This window comes from Solanum lycopersicum, chromosome 7 (genome assembly GCF_036512215.1).
Source record: "Solanum lycopersicum chromosome 7, SLM_r2.1".
NCBI lineage: Eukaryota > Viridiplantae > Streptophyta > Magnoliopsida > Solanales > Solanaceae > Solanum > Solanum lycopersicum.
Window position 1 is genome coordinate 25,029,549 of NC_090806.1, and position 22,606 is coordinate 25,052,154.

Below are 22,606 nucleotides of genomic sequence, written 5' to 3' on the forward strand. Positions count from 1 at the left end.
ATGCCATACGGGGACTCTGGCATACGAACACAACTCGAAAATCAAATAAGGAAAACGCTACAAATACTACTCTATCCCATGTGAGAATTTCGTCAGCAGTAGTGGGGGATAGGCAGTGACGAACAAATAGCTAGATGAATTTGGACACGAACAAGAGGTTATCTTTCTTTATTACACCTCTAGGCTCCAGAACCCAATATGTATACTCACTATCCATTGAAATGTGCTGGGCTATCCACCTCTTGGTGATCTCTCTCACTGCAACATCATGCTGAAAATGGACCTCCTTTATCAATTTCCACCTATACTCAAACTCGGGGTAAGGGGCTCCCTGGTTGCATCAGTATAAGCGCCATATAAGAAACAACAAATAGAGGGCAAGGATATGTCAACCCTGTGGCTACGGACTCGATCATGACTAAGAGGTGTCGGTTTGGCGGGATAAGACCTCCCGTCTATAGAAGATTGATTAGTCACCATATAAGAGGAGTAGAATACTCGAACCACCTCCTTGTTGTAGCGTCAAACGTTTGTAGTTATCCGCTCTAGCAGATGGCGGCTGAAAAGATCTTGTGCATTAGAGATAGAAAGGAGACTCCCTTTAAGAACATGTCACTCTGTTACCAAAGTCCCAGTTACGACCACATTACAAAAGATCACCTTGGCGTCCGTGTACACCTGGTATTGTCCTTCTCCACACCAGTGGTTAGGTTGATCAACATGTGGTTCAAGGACATCGATCAGGGGTTCTAGAGTGGAATCCACATTATCAACCTCATTAGACGAGGCAGAATTAACCGGTGCAGCAGGAACAGTGGGACCATGTGAAGATCATGCTTCCTCAGACCCAGAAGCCTCATCAACCAACACTCCCTTAGACCCGGATTCTTCCTCGGAGCCAGACGCTCCCTTTGAATCCGCAGCAGACCAAGATGGTTTGCTGGACAGTGTGCGCTCCTCATCAGACCGGGGGAAGTGACAACGCCGGATGCCACCTTCGTGGGCGTGCCTCCAGTTGTCGTAGCAGCACGTGTCGGTGTACGGGTTCTTGGTAGCACGAATTCTGGATCACCATCATTGTCCAATCCAATCATCAGCCGACGTGAAGGTGCAACAAATTTTTAACATCCTCTAGAGTAGACTAGGTCTTTCTTGGGAATAATTGGTACATGCAAAAGAGAGTCATTAGTTTCATTGAAAACATCTTAGACACCAAACAGAAGAAAGAACAAATGTGAAACACAAAACACATTAATTTTTAAAAATATAAAATTGAATGACTGGCTCTTCAGATGGTCCATCGACACAACGATGGTCCCTTGGTGGGGTCCGTCGGTGAACACTTCACAAATATTTTGAAGGATTTAGAAACAAAGGTTCTTTTAAAGACGATGGACCTGCAGGACTGTCCATCGATCAACTGACGGACCATAGACCTTGTAAGTCATTGGACACTTAGAAAAAAATTGTAATGCTACACGTGCAAAGTTTCTGTTAAAGACAACAGACTACAGGATGGTCCGTCGATAAACTGACAGACCATAGACAAAGTCTGTCATTGGACATAGTACAAAATCAGAATATTTAAAATACAAAGCTTCTATTAATGATGATACACGTGCAGGATAATTCATCGATAAAATGACGGACCGTAGATCACTTCTATCGGTCGGCACTTAGACAAAATTTATACACTCTCGGCAAACACGGTTGTGTTAGAGTCGATGGATTTGCAGGACGGTCTGTCGATCAATAGACGGATCGTAGCCTTGGTCCGTTGTTCTATATTTTTTTAAAATAGGGGGTAGCTGTCCCTTACTGTCGGTCATAGATAGATTTTGGTAAAACATATTTGGCAGCCTGAATCGACAATGTGAATCATATTAAGACATATTAGGTTCATATATCAATTAATCCACAATTTCATCATTCCTAGGGAATAGTTTAGTCCAATTCAAATCCAAGACTCTAAAGTACTAAAAAACCCTAAGTCGGAAAAGCTACAAATCTAGGAACACCGTTCATTTAGACATTAACACCCCCAACCCATTCACTTTCCATCACACTAAGGGATGAGGGACCCAAGTTTAATAGTTTAATCATGTAATTTCATCCCGAAGTCAAGACCTACCTACAAATTTCATCAATTTGGTATGTTTACATTTAGGTGTCCAAACAAAGAACATGAAATCAGTAGCATATGAGATGAACATACATGTGTGCTATAGTTAATTGAATGGGGAGATATAATAGTGCACAAAACAACACCGAGCCCAATTTCGAACACCGACCGGAAGAAGTACAGAAGAAGATGGGAAGAGGGGAGAGAGAAGTTTTGGGATTGAGGGGAATTTTGGGGAAGATGGGTAATCAGGAAATGATTAGTGGGGAATAGATGTGTGAGTGAGAGAGGGGGTTAAAAGGGAAATGGGGAGTTGAATTGTCGAGAAAAAGATTTAAATGGGTGGGAGGTAACTAAAAATCATTAAAAAAGTACTATATCGTCGGTTTGGACGGGTCGAGTTATTAGGTTAACGAAACTAATGATTCTCATTGACAGACGTAGGTCCATCGATAGCTCCGTTAGTTTTACCCTAACTTAGCAAAAATAAAAAGTCATACCTGGGATCCACGGATGCTATCGACAGTCCGTCAACGAGACGACGTCATATCGGTTGATCCATAGATAAGTGCACCAGACCAATTTATGTAGATTTTTTGTGATTTGATCTCTTCACATTGAACACCCAATAAGCTAATCCATTTGTGTTTGTTAGACACTCTTTAGACAGAGACTGTAGTATACTCTCTTGCCAACACTTCTAAAAGAAAGTCAAGAAAAATTTATACATGACATCAAGTAAAAACCAAAAAAATGCAACTACTCTTATAAAATAGAGAAAATACTATCGTTGGTTAAAGGATATATGTTGGGTTACCTCCCAGTCAGTGGTTGATTTAACGGCAAGGCATGATACACGACTCCTGATTACTCAAACTTCATCAAGATGATATGCCTTAACCACTTCATTATAATTTTCCACATGTCCTATGTAGATTTTAGTTCTTCGTATTTTCACGTTGAAACTTACATCCTCCTTATTCTACAACTAGACCACACCATGAGGGAAGATTTGACTGATCAAGAATGGACTAGTCCATCTGGACTTGAGTTTACCTTGAAACAAGCGCAATCTAGAGTTGAATAAAAGCACCAAAATCCCAACCACAAAGTTGCGCTCCTCAATATGTTGATCACGATAGTTCTTTGTATTCTCTTTATAGAGGGTTGAGCTTTCATATGCCTTCAAGCAAAACTCATAAATATCATTTAACCTATTCAACCTGTTCTCCGGTGCGTTATTTCAATCCATCTTCATTTTCTTCATTGCCTACATGGCCTGATGCTCTAACATATCTGGTAAGTGACAAGCCTTCCCATATACAAGTTGGTATAGATATATACCTATAGGAGTCCTCTATGCTTTCTGGTAGGCGCAAATAACATCATCAAGCCTCCTTGACTAATCCGTTCTACTTGCGTTCACCGTTTTCGCCAAAATCTGTTAGATTTCTCTTTTTGACACCTCAACTTTTCCACTAGTATGAGGATGGTAAGCAGTTGACACATTGTGGTGAACCCCATATTTCTCTAACCACCCTTTGAAAAATTTTTCTCAAAAGTTGGATCCCCCATCATTAATAATTGCCTGGGGGTGCTAAATCTGGAAAATATTATCTTCTTCAAGAATGTAGTGAAACTTTTAACTTTATTATTTACAAGAACTATGGATTCCACCAAGTTTGGCACATATTCAATTGCCACAATAATATACTTCATCCCATGATAACTCACTAAAGGGACCATAAAGTCAATTCCCCACACATCAAACAACTCATTTAAAAGAATGAGATTTAAAAGGAGCTGTTGCCTTCAAGAAATAACTCAATATCTTTGACACCTATTACATGCCTTGGCAAAATCATAAGCATCTTGGTTTATAATTGGCAAATAGTATCGACATTTCATGATTTTATGGGAAGTCCGGATACCACTATCATGCTACGCACAGGCGAGGAGTGGCATGCCTCCAAAACACTCAACATCCCAACTTGTGGCACACATCGGTGAATAAGACAATCAGCACAACACCTATATAAATTTTATCTCATCCCAATAGAACATTTTAACATCATTCATGAACCTTTTCCTTTGATGAAAGGACAAGTTCGATTGGATGATATCTCTAGCCAAGTAATTCACAAAATCTGTGAACCATGGGATCAAGTCTTGAGATGCGGCCAATACATGCTCATGAGGGAAAGCATCTTCAATTTCATCCTTTTCACCTAATTCTCGCATAACTTCATCTTCTATGATGGACAAGTGATCAGCATCTCGAATTTTGGTCCCTTATTTGTCTATCAATTCAAAGTCGAATTTTTACAATTGTAATACCCATCTAATCAACCTTGGTTTCTCATCCTTCTTTGCCATTAAATATCTCAAGGCAGAACGATTAGTATGAACTATAACTCTCTTGACAACCAAATAGGAGCGAAATTTTTCAAAAGAAAATAGTACCGCAAGGAGCTCCTGTTCAATAACAGTATAATTCTCTTAAGCTTCATTAAGGGACTTACTGGAATAATAAATGGGGATTAGTATTATATCACTTCTTTGTCCCAATACTACACCAAGAGTAACCCCACTAGTATTACACATGACCTCAAATGGTTTTATTCAATCTAGATAAATAATAATGGGCGCAAATACTAACTTCTCTATCAACTCTCCAAATGCTTTCACACAGGATTCATCAAAATAAAATTTACACTTTTCTCAAGTAAGTTGCACAAAGGATATGCATTTTTTGCAGAATCCTTGATGAAACTCCAGTAGAAACCCGCATGCCCAAGGAAACTACACACAGCTTTTACAGAAATGGGTGGAGGAAGTCTCTCTATCACATTGACTTCAGCTCGATAAACCTCAATACCCTTCTCTGAGATGCAATGTTGGAATACAATACCCTCTTTCACCATGAAGTAACATTTTTACCAATTTAGCACAAGATTGCAATCTTCACACCTCTTGAGAACTTCGGCCATGTGACTCAAACAATGATCAAACGAGACACCAACAACAGAAAAATCATCCATAAAAACCTCAATGGTGTCGTCCACCATATTGGAAAATATAGACATCACACATCTCTAAAAAGTAGCTAGTGCAATACATAACCCGAAGGGCATTCTCTTGAACGTTAAAGTTTCATAAGAACATGTTAAAGTGGTTTGGTTTGATCTTTAGGTGCAATAGAGATTTGGTTGTAACCCGAATAACCATCAAGAAAACAATACCACCCTTTCCTGTAAGCCTATCAAACATCTGATCCGAGGAGGGCATAGGAAAATAGTCCTTCTTAGACCATACATTTAATTTTCGTTAATTAATACATACTCTCCATCCAGTCACCAACCTCATTGGAACAAGCTCATTTTTATCATAAGTGAACACAATCATTCCCCTTTCTTAGGCACTCACTGAACAGGGCATACGCAACTACTATCAGCGATCGTATATACGATTCCAACATCAAACCATTTAATAATCTCCCTCTTCACTACCTCTTGCATAGGTGGATTAAATCGTCTTTGATGCTTTATACTTTGCTTATGATCAGGAATAGGTTGGATTTCGTGTGAACAAATAATGGGTAGAATCCCAAAAATGTCCGCAATAGTCCAACCAATGGCTTATTTGAACCTCTTCAACACCTCTACAAGACACTCCACTTGCTCCATATTCAAATTTGATGCAATTATTACCTGCAAAGTGTAACCTTTTTCAAAGAAAACATACCTCAGATGAGGTTGTAGAGACTTAAGCTTTAATTTTTGGGCCTCCTTAAAAGATGGTTTCGCGGGTGGAGATTCGTGATGTTTCATATATAAATCTAATTTCTTTGGTTTGAACGGAAAATAACCTCGATCAAGTCTCGCAACCAATGACCCATTCTCTTCGATACAATCACACTCAAAATTCATGATCACTACCGCTACTACCTCAGCCCAAGACACTCTTCTATTTGTACCTCAGAAGAACTCTCAACCTTATAGGATATCACAGACAAAAATTGGAGTACAACACTCAGCTTCTTGGACCTACATATGTTAAAAGTTACTTCTTCATTGTTCAACCGAAACTTCATTTGCCGTTTCTCCATATAAACTAAGGTATGACTGGTAGAAAGAAATGGCCTCCGAAGAATAATAGGCACCTCAAAGTCTACCTCACAATTAAGAATCACAAAATCGGCTCGAAAAATAAATAAATCCACTTTCACTAGCATATCATGGAGTATTGCAATAGGTATCTTCGTCGTTCTATCGGCCTTCAGTAGTCGCATCATAGTGTGCTTTGGGTAATCAAAACCCAACTTCTCTTAAATAGAAAGAGACATGAGATTTATTCTTGCCCAAAGATAACATAATGCATTAGCAAAGTGTAACAACCCAATTTTACATGGAATTGTGAAAGAACCCGGATCTTCATTCTTTTGCACAAGACACCGTGTAGCAATAGCACTTAAGTGTTGTATCCGATCATCATCCTCAAAATTAACCTACATCATCTTAGTGACCATATCTTTCATAAACATAGTTTAACAAGACTTTTGTTCAAGAGCTTCTGTCAAAGGGACATTTATTGAAAGTTGTTTTAATATAGTTATATAACGCCGATATTTGCCATCCTTGGTCTTTTTCACCAATCTTTGCGGAAATAGTGGTGGTGGTCTACGAATAGGAGTCACCTTTTTGGGTATCTCAACTTCTTTTCCCTCTTTTTCTACCAACTCACCACTAACTTGCTCTACAACATAATCTCCTCTCATCTCATCTTCTACGCCAAACGACATAGGTGTATAATAGGTTTTCTTACCCCCTCGAGTAGTGACTTCAATACAATGTCCATTATTTTTTAGATTTTGAACGGTATAGCTAGGAGGAGTACTCGATTGGCATGGGTTAACTGTAGAAGACAATTTTGCCCTTTGCAGCTCAAGGTGCTTAATTGAGACTGCATGTGCATCTACCTTTTGCCCAATATTCTCTAAATCACCTCTCAACTCTTTAGCATGCTCATCAGTAGCATCAAACATCCTCCTCAACTTCTGCAACATATCCTCAACACGCGCCATACTACCTCTACCATTTTTAGAGCAACTTTCCCATTTTGAGGTGGAACATAGGGCCCACTCTGATCATTTAGGTTACCATAGTTACCTCGTTAGAAATTATTGTCGCAGTTGTAGTTGCTATCTCGAACATAGTAACCCTTTCGATTGTAATCCCATTGTGTAGACATAAATTTCCTTCACCTTGGCACCAATTATCTTAATTGGAGCCTTGGACGTTGGATCGGAACCCCCCCGTCTGCTCGTTCACTGCATAATAAAACTCATAAACCAGTGGTGGTGGTTTATCCAAATAGTTCACCGCATTACCTTTTCTGCATCCCCAATTACATGTTTTCAACCAAACCCAAGTTCAAATGTCATTTGATCCATCTCCTCACGAATCTCATCTTTGACTGGGTTGCGTGAAGCTTGCACTGCAATAATGTTTCTCATAGTATCGGACATCCTAGCTATCAAAGCTTTATTATTTTGGGATATTTTCTATAACTTCTCAGCTATCTCTGCATAAGTACACTCCCCATAAGAACCACCGACAATCGTATCCAGATCTTCTTTATTAATATCATCCTGCTCCCGATAGAAGTACTCTTTCAATGACTGATCATCAATGTGGTTGTTTGGGACACTTCTCAAGAATGAGGTGAACCTATCCCAAGAATTACTTACTCACTCCCTTTGTAATGCCACAAAGTTGTTCACCCTACCTTTTTGGTTTAAATTCTTAGACACTGGAGAGTAACGTGCTAAGAATACATACCTCAATTGGTTCTAAGTATAAATCGAGTTATAGGGAAGATCTATAAACCATACAACAACATCTCTTATATTGATATTCATATTCAATGTATGACTACGTTAATACTTTGCACCAATTGAAACTAGACTATAAGATAGCGTATACTCAATCTATGTTGATAATTCATTTCCTATCAACTACCTCCTTGGTCCGGCAAGTAGAAATAGGGAAAGTTCTAACCTGTGCACTCTATAAAAATACTTCTAAATGAATGAATTATAAATACATGCAAGACCCTTTTCTAGGACTGTAATTTAGCTAGTTTTACCTTGTTATTTACGCATGGTTTCCACAACCCTAGTTGTGGATTTAGTTACCCACGCTTACAAATACACAACTCATGGTTATTAAACAAGAGTTCATGTGCTTACTTTGACAAATTTGAAGAAATCCAAAAAAACACTTGAATTAAAGAAAATATCTTGAGAATCATTTCTGAAAACATGAAGTTATTCGTAAAATCTCAAAGTTCAACTTCCAATAAAAAGATTATGAAAAATTACAAAAAGTCCAACCTCAATAATGAGGTTTTTAGTCCTATTTATAATATTGATGTACTAAAATAAAATGGAGTTGTAAATAAGGAAAAGTTTTTCCTAAATGCGTCTTCAGTTGACGACCCAATTGATGGTCCGTTGATGGATCGACGAAATGTTGAAAGCTTTCGTCGGTCCATACTTCAAAAAAATTTCATCCTTCACATTTCAAAACTTTTTCAAATATTTTTAAGCCTCCATACTTAGTGGTTTCTTCAAGTCGGGTACTCGGACTACTTTCTTTAACAACAAATGATTTTCCAACATGGACTGTCGATTAGTCGAAGGACCATTGATCCTTCTATAGCCCCACACTTGTTAAGAGTTACTCGATATTATTTCAGCATCTTGAACCCCCAGTGGACGATCATCACTTGCAAACCGTCACTAGGTCAATAGACCGTTAGTGGCTCCGTAGTTCATCACTTCTGCACTTATTTCAACACAGTGTTTAGCATTTCCATTATGCACAATTTTCCTATAAACACAAATAAAAATATATTAAAACTACTATAAAAAGGCCTTAGAAACACACTTAAGTTAAGGAAAAAGCATTGAAAGTACTGTGAAACCACGGTACATCATGAAGGTCTATTAAGCATGTATGAGAATAAATTAATTCCTAGCCACTACCCACCATGACCACGAGGGTCTTCATGACCTATAATTGCTACCACAATTCGTATGCCAACCATAGTAGGTGAGGAAGTATCTTGAAAAAGCTTCAAAAAAAGGGACCCTTACTATGACCCACTAGACAGATCGTGAAGGACACCACAGTCCGTGGGAGGTGTCGTGGTTATGAGTTAGATTTTGAGGTATTATACGATGTCAATCGAGGCTACTTGTCAAGGGCCAAGGGCATCACAACAGTCTTTAAATCCCCATACGGACCTTCAAGTCGTTTGTGAAGGTTATCATTAGAATTATGAGTGTATGGTAAACATCAAATTGTCATATCTCATAGATCAATATGAAATTGGTGTCTCATGACCAATCAAATTTAAAGTCTTTGAGTCCTCTTTCAACGTTGCCACTTTGGCCAAGTCCGATCACGTAGTAAAAATGTGCTACCAAAATAGTGAAGACCTGTCAGGTTGGAAAATATTCATTGACTACTTAGAATGACGGTCCGCAAAGTCATCCTTCATTTCATTTTTGTATTTCCGAGCATGGGAGTATTTTGGGTAATTTCCCAATTGTTTTAACTCAAGTATATGTCTTTTTGTTAAATCCTTGGACCGTTAATTAAGTAATTTTTACCCCAAAACTCACCCAATTATATCATTTATTCCAAGACCCTGAATAAAACCCCAATTCCTTTTCCCTTCGAAACAGTCTTCTCTGTCAAACGTCCATTGAAGAACATGTATGAAGCTAAACAAGAACTTGAAGATGGGATCTCTTAGCTCTAAATTCAATGGGATTTAAGGATAAGGTATTGGAGTAGTTTATTCTTTATTAGCTTTACCAAGAAGCCATTACAAATGTGTTTTCAAACATCTCCAAATTGTAGGTTTTAATAAAAACTTTTAGGTCTCTTTCAAAAACTTATTGATATAAATCGGTTTAATTGTGAATTAGTATAAATGTTCATGGATAATTGAAGTGATTATATTTTTGATCAAATTCTCTAAAGACCCATGGAAATTCCTTTTTATTCAACCCTAAAAAACATTTTGAATTCATAGATCATTAGAGGTTATGTAACTAAGTATATTCTTATGTAATTCATGATTGTATTGTTATATTATGAAAATTGATTTTATGAATATCAAGAAGTTAGGAATATATTTAGAGGTAATTGTTGAAAGATATGAATGAAGGTATTCAATCATAGCTGATCTATCTCTTTAATTAATTATGCACTTTTGGTGGAAACAATAGCCTATTTTGTAGTCATAGATTTGTTAATTTAAACAACATATAGTGGAGGTGATAATTGTTAGTATAAATTAGAGTATTATGATGATGTCCCTCCTTCCTACAACCCTAATATTCTTCTGAATGATATGTAATGAGCGTGATTGATTTATAATAAACATAGTGTTGTATACATGATAGAGTATAGGGTTTCCCTTCTCTTAAATAACTGACTTCAAAGATGAATGTGGTCATGTCCATTTAAATGAATCCTATATACGGTGGTCTATATTATCCATGTCCCTTATATGCAATATATGTGAATTTTGCATTAGCTTGGATATGATGGACATGTGAGGTGATTCGTCTAGAAGAGATATTTTGTACAATGATAATATTTATGTTGTTGTGCCATTGTAATGTTAATTGTTCACACACATATACTTCATACATACACATGCATATGATGTGTCTAGGTTGATAGTTGAAAGGCTAATTTTTATATTCACATTTACACCTTACTATGAACTATATATAAATGGATATAATGATATGAGCATGATAATGTGAGAAGACTATTGTAGTGTTGATATGTGGAATATATGGTGATTGATATGCACACTACATGACTATGTGTATGAAATAACATTCTCAGATGATTTTTGGTTTAATGAAAGGACATTCTTATCGTATAACAGATGCGTTATGTACATGTTATATGAGGGTTAATCCTATAAAACCTATGTTATACTTTAATGTTGAACAAGGATTTGAAGACATTTCAAAAAAGGGATTAGCTTCATACCGAATGAACTTTACAATGAGAGATGTTTGTTCACAAAGGAAGGTAGGTTTACACAATGATTTCATGAGGTGGAATCTACAATGTTAAATAGCATAAAGATGGTTTTAGGAAACAACCTCCTAGTTCATGAACTATGTTCCCTTATAAGAATCTTAGCTAGTGCATCCACCCAGATGCTATAATGAATGTTGAAGTATTACCTTGGCAATTAGGACTCCCTCCCTTTGGTATGAGGGGTTTACATAGGATTCCATGTTACTAACATGGTCTATGTAAGTTATGATGAAGTTCCCAAACATTATAATAAATGAATTAAAGTAAGACGATGAAAACTAAGTAGGACTATTTAAGATATGTTTCTTAGTGTAGGTAAGGGTATGGGACTTTACCTTACATTACACAAGTGGGTCATGAGAGGAGTTCTAGGGTTGATTCTTTATGCATACATGATATGAATGGATTATGATTGCATGAGGTTAGTCTCTTATGATTTGTATGAGGTTAGTCTCTTATGACATCCAGGTTGCTTTGTTTCTTATGGTATGTATAATGTTGGTCTCACTTTGTATGCATGATGTTGATTTCACATGTTCGGATGATGTATGAGGTTATGCCATTTCTTGTGATCTTGTTGAGAGTTTTCTTTGTGTGTGGTGGGGTTATGGGGCTTTACATACCCATCCCACTACTAGCGTTGAATTGAGGGTTATTATTAAGGTCTTATTATGTATTCATAATATGAATTCAAACATGAAAAGTTGAACTGTAGCCTTATTATGATGTACTTAGACTTGTGGATACGTCTAGCATATGGTATTAACTTATGTTTGAATGAGCATGGTGTCCTATAGGTGATACTTAGTGTAGGTAGGACTATGGACCTTACCTATGCATTGCACATGCAGAACTTATGGGTATTCATGTAGTTGTTCTATTATGATTTTATGAACTTTATATGTGAAAAAACAAGTGTATTAATTCTTGTATGTGATAGTGCGTGCATGTTGATTAGATTGAGACTATGCCTTCGTGATGTCCTTATCCTACGTGGTTTGATGAACCTTATTAGAGTTGATTATGACTTCTGAATATCCTACTCTTTTAAAAAATGATGTTCAAAAGTGCGTTAAACATGGTTTAAATTAAATGCCCCTTTTCAAGCATGTTTAAATAGTTTTTATGCATGGATTCCATTCATGGTCTTCTGTACTAAGCCCTTCGTCTATCTTTTATACAAAATCTAGGGTTTGGAGATGTTGTATCTTGTACATCAAGGTTTCTAAGGAGATATAATGATGAAGATTTGTGGAGCCCTCATAGTTTCGAGAACGAGTATCCCTTGTTCAAATTTTTCTTTACTATATGTATTTGGATTATGTAAGGGTCGTATCCCTAAGTTGTATTGAGATTATGTTAAAGTCTTAATATTATTTCGCTGGTTTTTAGACATAGTGTTATGGATACTCTTATTTTATAAAGTCTTTGACTGTTAAAGAAAATGTCAAATTTTTCTGCTAATTTTCATATGCTTAAGGTTTATAAAATGCTTACGACTTATATAAGACCACTTCGAGGTCGGGTACGCCCTGTTACGACTAGGGCATGATGTCGAATCGTGTCACCTTTAGTTATGATAGTTAAGCTAAAAATGAGGGTGAATTTGACTAAGATGAATTTAAGGATATGCTTTGTGTGAAGGCTAGTATGGGATGCATTTCATGATTTGCCCATTGTTCCTTGGGGTTACTTAGGAATATGATGCCATTATAACATAGGTACGATACACAACTTGAGAAAACCCACTAGTCGTAACATGACGTACTTGACCTCGAACAGGTCTCCTAAAAGCCCTTAGCAAATTCATCATGGCACGAGACATAAAAAAATACGGAAAATTTAAAATATTCATTTACAATAGAAGTCTCTTATAAAAAGAAGACTGTGTATAACTATGTCTCAAACAATCTGTAAAATAGAATTAATTCTCATTAATACAAACTTAGGGACACAACCCTTATAAAGTATGTAAATATAAAAGTAAGGACATAAGGGAACAAGGTGGGTTAATCCTCGAATCTATGAGGACTCCCAAACACTTCATATCCAAGATCCTTACAAACTTAACTTCAATGTATAGAACATAACAGCTTAAAACTCTACCCATTGACGAAAGTATCGAAAGAAAGGCTTAGTAAGAAAACGTACTATGTATGCAAGTAAATCATGTATATTTAAACATGCTTTAAAAAGTGTAATTTCATTTGAAACCATACAATATGTTATTTTGAAAATAATCTTTGAAATAATTTGAGAATGCAACCAATAAGGAAACTAACATCATATCCTTATAACAGAAGAGTTAACATCACAACATCAAGCATAGTCTCAACCATCAAGATAATACACATTGCAATCTCATCAATACAAATCTCAAATCATAAAATGATTCATGACAAATGCCAAAATTATATCATAATTATGTAGTCATTGCAGAAAACATACCTAAGACACACTTGTTTAATATATAGTAACTAGCATGCGCTTACAATGTACAACACAAGAGATTATCTCATTCATGCTAATGCATACTAAATCCATTAACATAATGACCCCTAATAAACACTAATGCAATGTGTGGTTTGCATCCCATAATACCAACACTATTAAGCATTTCTTTAAGGCATCCTTAGTCATGCACTTCATCATTAGACCTCAATATAATCAATAGTGACTAATAAGGATATCATCCTTTGCATTACTTGAGTTATAAAGAAATTCAGTCATAGTAATAACTCAAAGGAAGCATGCGAAAATTCATAAATCATTAAATTTGAATGGAACAATACCATGGCTACATTTGAAGTCTACTTGTTCCATGTATGAGAGACATCCCATAATAACCCTTACATAAAATAGATCTACTAGAGAAGTCGTACTAATAGTTCAAACAACACATTCACATCAGACATGCGTAGAATCACACATCTTAACATCATAAGGAAAGCAAACCATAACAACTTTATCAGTCTATTTGTTTAATGTAGAAGTGAAGCCGCAAACCCCTGCTGATTCTAATTAAATTTAATTAAGAAATCATAAATATAGTATATGCTTATATCTATCCATTTATGCTAATATCATAGCTAACTTTTTTTTATCATTTAGGTATATTTGCAATAATCAACATGCACCATGTGATTTATATGGAATCCGGTATTCTATCCCAACACTAAAAAAGAGGTTTTAACATGCGTAAGGTGAAACTAAAAAAATTGGTGTCTAAATGGATTCACTTTATAAAGACCTATGTGGGTACATAGTAACGAAAAAGATAAGATTGCTACTCAGAAACCAAACATGCTAAAGGTAGAAGGATTCCATCTCATGAGACAACATATACATATTAGGAACCCATGCTTGTTAAATGTTGAAGGAACCCATGTGGAAAGCCGGATTTGCTAAATGTAATAGCCTCCATCTCACATTAAAGGTCACTCGGTTTTAAGAAGAATTCCCTTTAAAGTAACTTTAAGCATTAACTTTAGTTGATTTTTTATAGGATAATGCACTTATTCATGAAGCCCAACCTAAATTTTTTAGGTCATGATTAATTATATGATAATAATCTTTCAGCCTCAGAATGAACAATATATGAGAAATCTTTACACGTTATATGCATCATGTGTTTATGAGAATAAGTATACATTCATCATCATAACACAATTATAATAATAGGATATTATGCATGTTCACATCATATCATACTTAGACATATATAGGTTTTTAGGCAAGAGGGGTCTTATCTTAAAATCACAACACATATGAAAAATAAGCGCCTCAACCTATCAAGTGGATAAAAAATTCATATGTAAGATACAAAATAGGTAAACACATCCACACTTTCATGTGGATTATCATGATCATGTACATTTCATGCATAATAGTAGGTGATGGTGCATAAGTGAATTAACATCTCAATTGATACCTATAATACATTCTATTCATACTAATACATTGGTGAGTTTGAGTATGATTGTCCTTACAATGATACAACAACAACAAACCTATTATAATAGATACTTACCCTACAAGAGGTATATAAAATGTACATAGTATCAAAATCATGTATACAACTCATATATTGCATTCAAGGGTCACATTTAGTGAACACATGAAGTTTTCAATACATGGAATATTGATACAATCATGATTATAGTAATCCAATCATTTCATGCATAAACTCATGTTATCATATTATAGGTCATGTGGGTGCAATCTTCTCAATTTATTGCTATATCGAACATTACATACATAATGTCCTCTTTTGTAGAGTATTAACCTTGGTAACTTATTTATGTTAGTCATTAGCCTAAAAATCTTAGGATTCATCTTTATGTTAGAAGCGTTTCTCTAAAGCCATGTCTCACGATATTACAGAGCACCTAATGCTTAGGGTAACCTAACTACATTAACTATTCTTGATAATAATATTCATATAAGGACATATAACTCAATCTCCATAATATACAATCATGACACCTCATATAAATCATAACCAAGTCAATTTATGTCATTAAGCTTTACTTAAGATAAATACATGACTAGGCAATCTAGTCAAAGACAATCCATTAGAATCTTACCCTAAATTAAATGAATTACCATGTAAGATTAAGAGATATAAAGATTCAGTAACATAATATACCTAAACAAAAAAGATTATTAGGCTTCCATGATCAATAAAGTCCCATCTTAGTTCATTCATTAAATAGAATGGGAAATTACTGGTCCAGTGGATTTTGACTAATCCATTAATTAAATCGTAAATCATTCAAATCAGTCACAATAAACCTAAATTAATATTTTATTTAGTTTGGAAAACCGAGGATTTGGATAACTTTAAAACATAGTTGAAGGGGCTTCTTGGTAATAACTAACCAAGAATAAAGAGCTCCCATTACTATGCTTTATAACTCCATGAAACTCCTATGAGAAAGATTCCATAGTTAAGCCCTAGTTGATCTCATCCTTGGTCTTCAATGGAGGTTCTAAAGAGAAGATTCTTTGGTGGAAAAAGTAATTTGGTTTTTTTGGGGGGGGGGGTCTTAACTTTTGATGAATAAATGAAATTAGTTTAGGGTCCTATAAGTTTATATATGTAACTAATTAACCACCTAACCGACCTCCCTTAGCTTCTACTTAAATAATAAGTTAAAACAGTAACCCTCAACTTAACTTAAAACTGCCAAATTGTAGTCCCATCCACACCTAGCATTCCATTGTCTGTAGATCAATCTACTAGGCGATGTTGGTTTTCGTGGTTTGGGTGTGCAACACTAAATGTTGCAGACTTTTTGAAAACTAAGTATGCAACCAAGTTAAAGACCTATGTGTGTTGTTTGATCTATTAGGTGTACGACTACTCTAGATCAGCAGCAAAAAGCTTAAAGCTTGCTTTCAAGAACACATTGGGGAACTGTTTCGGTGTACTCTTCTGTGAATCCTTGAGTGGTATTAGGAGAGTTGTACCCAGATATTTAACACCTAAACATAGTTCTAAATGTAGGAGTCACATCTGAAAGATTTCACCCTCAAATAACACTCGAAACATAAAAAATAAGACATTTATGATTCACTAGTTCAAATGACTAATTTCCAGTAGTTATAATCATTTCTTAATGTTTGACCTCTAAAATCATCAAACCGACTTGAATTTCCATTTTATATAATTTAATGAAATTTTAAATTATTAACTCACATGTGAGGCTCAGTATTAACGTACATGATTACATTATTCTCCACTTTGGTCTTACTAGATTTCGGGATTGTTACACCATCTCCCTCTTAGAAACATTCATTCTCAAATGACACGTGAGACTCTTTATGGAATTAAAGACTGAAAACTAGAAGCTTAATCATGTATGAAAAATCACAATATTTCACAACTCAAAATACACTATTCACAATTTTTACATGTTCAAAGTAGGTCAAATAACCTCCAATTAAACTAGTTCAATAAAATTCATGCACGTAGGAACTAAAACTACATCTCATAATGCATGTAATGTAACACATAGATGTTCATTGGAGATATTTCCTTCTCCTAATCATAACATGATTAACATCCTCTAAGGGAGATCATATGCAAACGACTCCCAAAAATCATTTTTAAACAAGAAGGAATTCTAAAATACTAACTAAAACATTCTCATATAACCTTCTCCTAAAGTTCAATAGGGAACTCTTACTCTTGACATTACAACATGAGGGATGAAATTCACATGAACTCATTTTCTTTTCAAACACAAGTTGTCAGGAACATGCATTACATAAAGATGTCATGGAATGACATAAGCAAATAACAACAATAATTGATAGGCATACCATCTCGCCCTTAGAAGTGATCCTACACAATTACTTACGAACATCATTAGTCACATATTCATAGGAAGAATTACCTTTTCTTATAAAAGCAAGCTTAGTACATCAACATGTAGCCGAAGTTCAATTTCCTCAAAAGAACACTAACCATGTTCATTCCATCAAGTCATGATGTCAAATATGCTATCACCATATTTTAATTCATAACAATACGAGGAAGTTTTAAGTCATGTAAAGTCCATTTTTATTCAAGGTAAAAATCTTTAAAAACCAGGAAAAATATAATGAGATCATGGAAATTTCAAAAACACCCATGACTCCAAAATACAAAACAATCCCAAGATGTAATTCTTTGTCTCAAGCTAGAATAGGAATATATGAAAAAAGGAGGACATCTGTACTCTCAATAAATGTTTCTGCTCAAGCACATAATATCCCCCTCGGCAAAGAGCTCCCTTTTCTAACAAAAACCTCAAATACTACTCTTTAGAAATAACTTAAGATTTACCAAGGTTCATTTTAACCTTATTGGCAATAAAATAAAAAGAGGTCTAATAAGTGTGCATCAAAAACCTACAAAGGTTAATAAAAGTAAAATTATGGGATAAGGAAATTATATGACACACACAACATCCAAGACTCCATTTTTAAAGAAATGGGTCGACGAGATCTTGTCATCTTAGGCTAGAGGAGAAAAAGAAGGGAACATAAGGATATTGGGATATCTCATTGCCCTTAGGCCACCAAATTAAGTATCATCAACTAATACCTTACTAATAAGCTAGCTTCAACATTTTTCATGGAAGCACTTGCTTAATCCTTTTTTTCATAACTTACTGTTCAAAGATCCCAATTCAGACTTCAAAGTTAGAGAGGTTCTCCCCTTAGACCTCTTCCTCACAAGAAACCTTACCTATACAACTCAAAGTTTTAAGTTTCATATGGGTCTACCAAACAAAGAGTAAACTTCTCAAAATTATAACAGTTCTTAAAGTGAGGACTTCAAGTCAAATAAAACATGAACATTTGGAACACTCAGCTTATCATATCCATCCTGCAAGGAGATTTTAACATAAGAAGTACTTAAACCAAGCCTAATTCAAAAATACCAATTAACAATATTGTCCCTCATATGGGGTATGTCTATATAAACTTTCTATCAAAAAACTCCCTTGAATACTAAGGTCCAAGAATGTTATTACTAAACCTTCACACTCACCACTCAATATGATTCTAAAACTATGGAGTATTATACTTGTATCCTATTTTAAAAGAAAATACTCACTCAATATTTCTTGTCTTTACTTTAAGTATTGATATTCGTCAAAATCCAACATATCTTTCAAAAATTATGGCTAAGTTGGGTTGTATTAACAATTGCTTGTAATAACTATTAAACCCATCAATTATAAGGACAACACAAAATCTCATCATTCCCTAATTTCTTGTCACAAAAGACAAGTGTTACCGGAAAAGAGATAAGTTAACAACCGATACCAATAGTCACATTTGAAGGATACCAAAGTTAACCTCTATCTTGAAGAGCATAAGACTTAATTTTATTCCTTTCCTTTTCATTAGTGGGAAGTACTAGGCTATCTCTTATTTTTTGGTCACTACTACACCCATACTAATCCTCCATGCCGGCAAGACACATACCACCATGTTTCTGTTAACACCTATCACAAGTAAGCCTAGACATATATGATCTACTACCACTCACTTAAATTGAGGGGTAGACATCTTCTCTTGGTCAAGCATAGAGTTAATATTCTAAGAGCATTTACCATAAGGACGTTCTAGGGAGGAATCATCATCTTCAAGATCATACAAATGATTAAATTCTTAGGGGAACTCAGAAAAGCTTTGTACATGAAGCCATTGTCTCTTTCACCATGGTTGGATGAAGACAATTTTATACCATTCAAACTGTTATCATAAATTTTTGTGGGATACACCAATATGCCTAATCACCCTACATAAAAATTATCATTCTTAAAAACAATTCCAATAGAAAACTAACTCTTTGATGTTGGTAAACACCTATAATCTTATTCCTTTTTCCGACAAGGTTGTACATGCAACCTCAAGGTCAATCATTAGACAAAACTTAATCAAAACTTATGGCATAAAATTTTCCACTTTCTACTGTCGAATAGGCTCATTGAAGAACTAATAATTTGACTATATGGATTTTATCCTCAACTAGAGATAACATCTTAATCACCTTGCTAGGTAGGCACACTATCTTCCTCTTGGGAGTAAGCCTAGAAAAGTTTTTCAGACTAATTTTCATAAATCAAAGAAATCAATAAAGAATTGTAAAAATCAACGGAAAACAACACAATTTATTACCTCAAATTTCACATGTCACATCACGATGATTGGCATCACAACAATGTTTTCTCCCTTGTTCCTTGTACCAATATTTATTTGAGTGGTCCTACCTTAACAAAACATTCGATAAGGAACAGGATAAAGTTCTTATGAATACAAACTCTATGGAATGACTATATAATAAAGAAGTGAAGTTTTTCCTAAAATCCCATAGCCTATTCATAAAATGTTGCACACTTCACATTTATGAACAAGACGCTACTAGATTTTTTTCTTATGACATGCTAAAAACCTTCCCGAAATCATCAACTCTTATTCAAAGTTTATCACGACCCAAGAGGACGTTCTAGTTGTAACATGACATACTTGATCCAAAAGGAATCTCATACAAGTCCTTACCGCATTTTTCATGGAATAAGACACATCAAAATACGAACAATTTAAAAAATTTCTTTACAATCGAAGTATCATACAAAAATTAACGAGTATCGATAACACTATGTCTTAAACAATCTATGAGATTGAATTAAATCTCTTTAGACCAAAATTAGTGGCATAGACCTTACTAAGTCTTTAAATATAAAAGAAAAGACATAAGGGAACAAGTTGGTTTCTTCCTTGAAACTATGAGGACTCTCCAAGTCATCCTCTCCAAGCTACTGAGAAACCTATATTTAATGTATTGACCATCAAATATCAAAACCTACACATTGAAGAAAAGAAAGAAAGAGTGGGTTAGCATGAAAACGTATTATATATGAAATCCACGCATAAAAATATTTAAAACCTGCTTCAACATCCACATAACACATATCCCAATCTTATTAATACATATCTTCTAATAGTAAAGTTCTACAAGAAAAATACCCATATTATCTCATCATTAAATAGCCATTGCATAGACCACCCCAAGAGACACTTTTTTAATACGTAGTAACTATCATGCATTTACATGTACAACACAATCCAATACCTCATTCATGCTCACTCATTGTAAACCCATTACCTTAGTAATCTTATGAAACACTTGTGCAATGTTTGGTTCGCATTCCATAATACAAAGACTACTAAGCACTTATTAGAGGCTACATTATTCAAGAACTTCATATTTAGACCTCAATGTAATAAATAGTTCCTAATTAATAAAGATATATTCTTGTACATTACTTGAATTATAAGGAATTTCAATCATAACAATAACTCAAAGCAAGCATGCATCAATGCATAAATCGTCATTAAGTAATGGAACCATATCATGGCTACTTTAGAAGTCTACTTTGGCCATGTGTGAGAGGTACCCCGTAATACCTCTTATAATAAGTAAATATCCTAAATTATTCATTAGTAATAGTTCATACAACACATTCATATAATATATTTGTAGACTCACACATCTTTACATCATAAAGAAACCACACCATAACTACTTTAAAAGTCTACATGTGCAATGTTTATTTTAAGTCTCACACCCCCACTCATACTAAGTAAAGCTCATTAATATTTTATGTATATAGTCCATGTTAAGATCTTTTCAATCATATTCATTTCATAGTTTACATTGTTTATTACTTAGGGAGATTTTTGATAAACGACATAGAGTATGTGAGCAGCATGGTATCTAGCGTTCTACTCCCACACCAAAAAAGGTGTTTCACTATCCTAAAGAGAAACTAACAATGTTAGACACTAGGTGGATCCAAAAGCTAAATATCTATGTGGGTACATAGTTACGGAATGGGAGATCACTACCAAAAACATGGATGTTCTAAACATAAAGGGTTTACATCTAATAAGACAGCAGATATATCTCAGTAACCTCAACTTTCTAAACTATGACGGAACACATACGGGAAGAAGGATTTTGTAATTGTAAAAGCCTACATCTCATATTCATGTTCACTCAGTGCTAAGATCAATTTACTTTGAAGTAACTGGAAGTGTTTGCATAAGTTTAAAATTTATAGTAGAATGCACTTACATATTCATCCCAAACTACATTATATTAGTTGAAGGATTCAATATGTGAGATTAACTTTCAAACTTAAAATTTAAAATATTTATGAAATCCTTTCACATTATATGCATCAAGTGTCTATGATAATATCTATACATTCATCAGCTGTAACACCCCGTAGAACATAAATAGACCTAGTTAGTGTTGGGTGGAATCGATAAGGTTAAACTAGAGCCTAAAAAGGATGTTTTGAGCAAAGGTAAACATTAAATAATGTAAAATTTTTACGACCCGGAGGTACCCCTAGCTGTAAGAAGCATATTAAACCTCTTGGAGTTCGTATACAAGCCACATGTATCTTTCATTTCTTACGATACAAAAAATAAGTAGGAATTTAAGACATTCTTCACACACGAAAAACATTTTTGTAAATAATTTAGTAGAAAAAATTAAAACATCTATATTTAAAACACGTGTGTCTCATAAAACATATAATACTTTAGAGTACAACATTGGGACTAAGCCCATACAAGACATAAAATAAAGACTAGAAAGACATAAACGGAACATGTAGGTGTTCTCCTCAAATCTCGAAGGACTCACCAAGTCTTCAACTTCATCCACTTAAAAAAATAATTAACCTCCATAGCATAACACATTGCCAATCCCTACACTTAAGTCAAAAAGAGAGAGAAAGGGGTTTGCAAAATTAAGCACTAAGTATGGAGACCA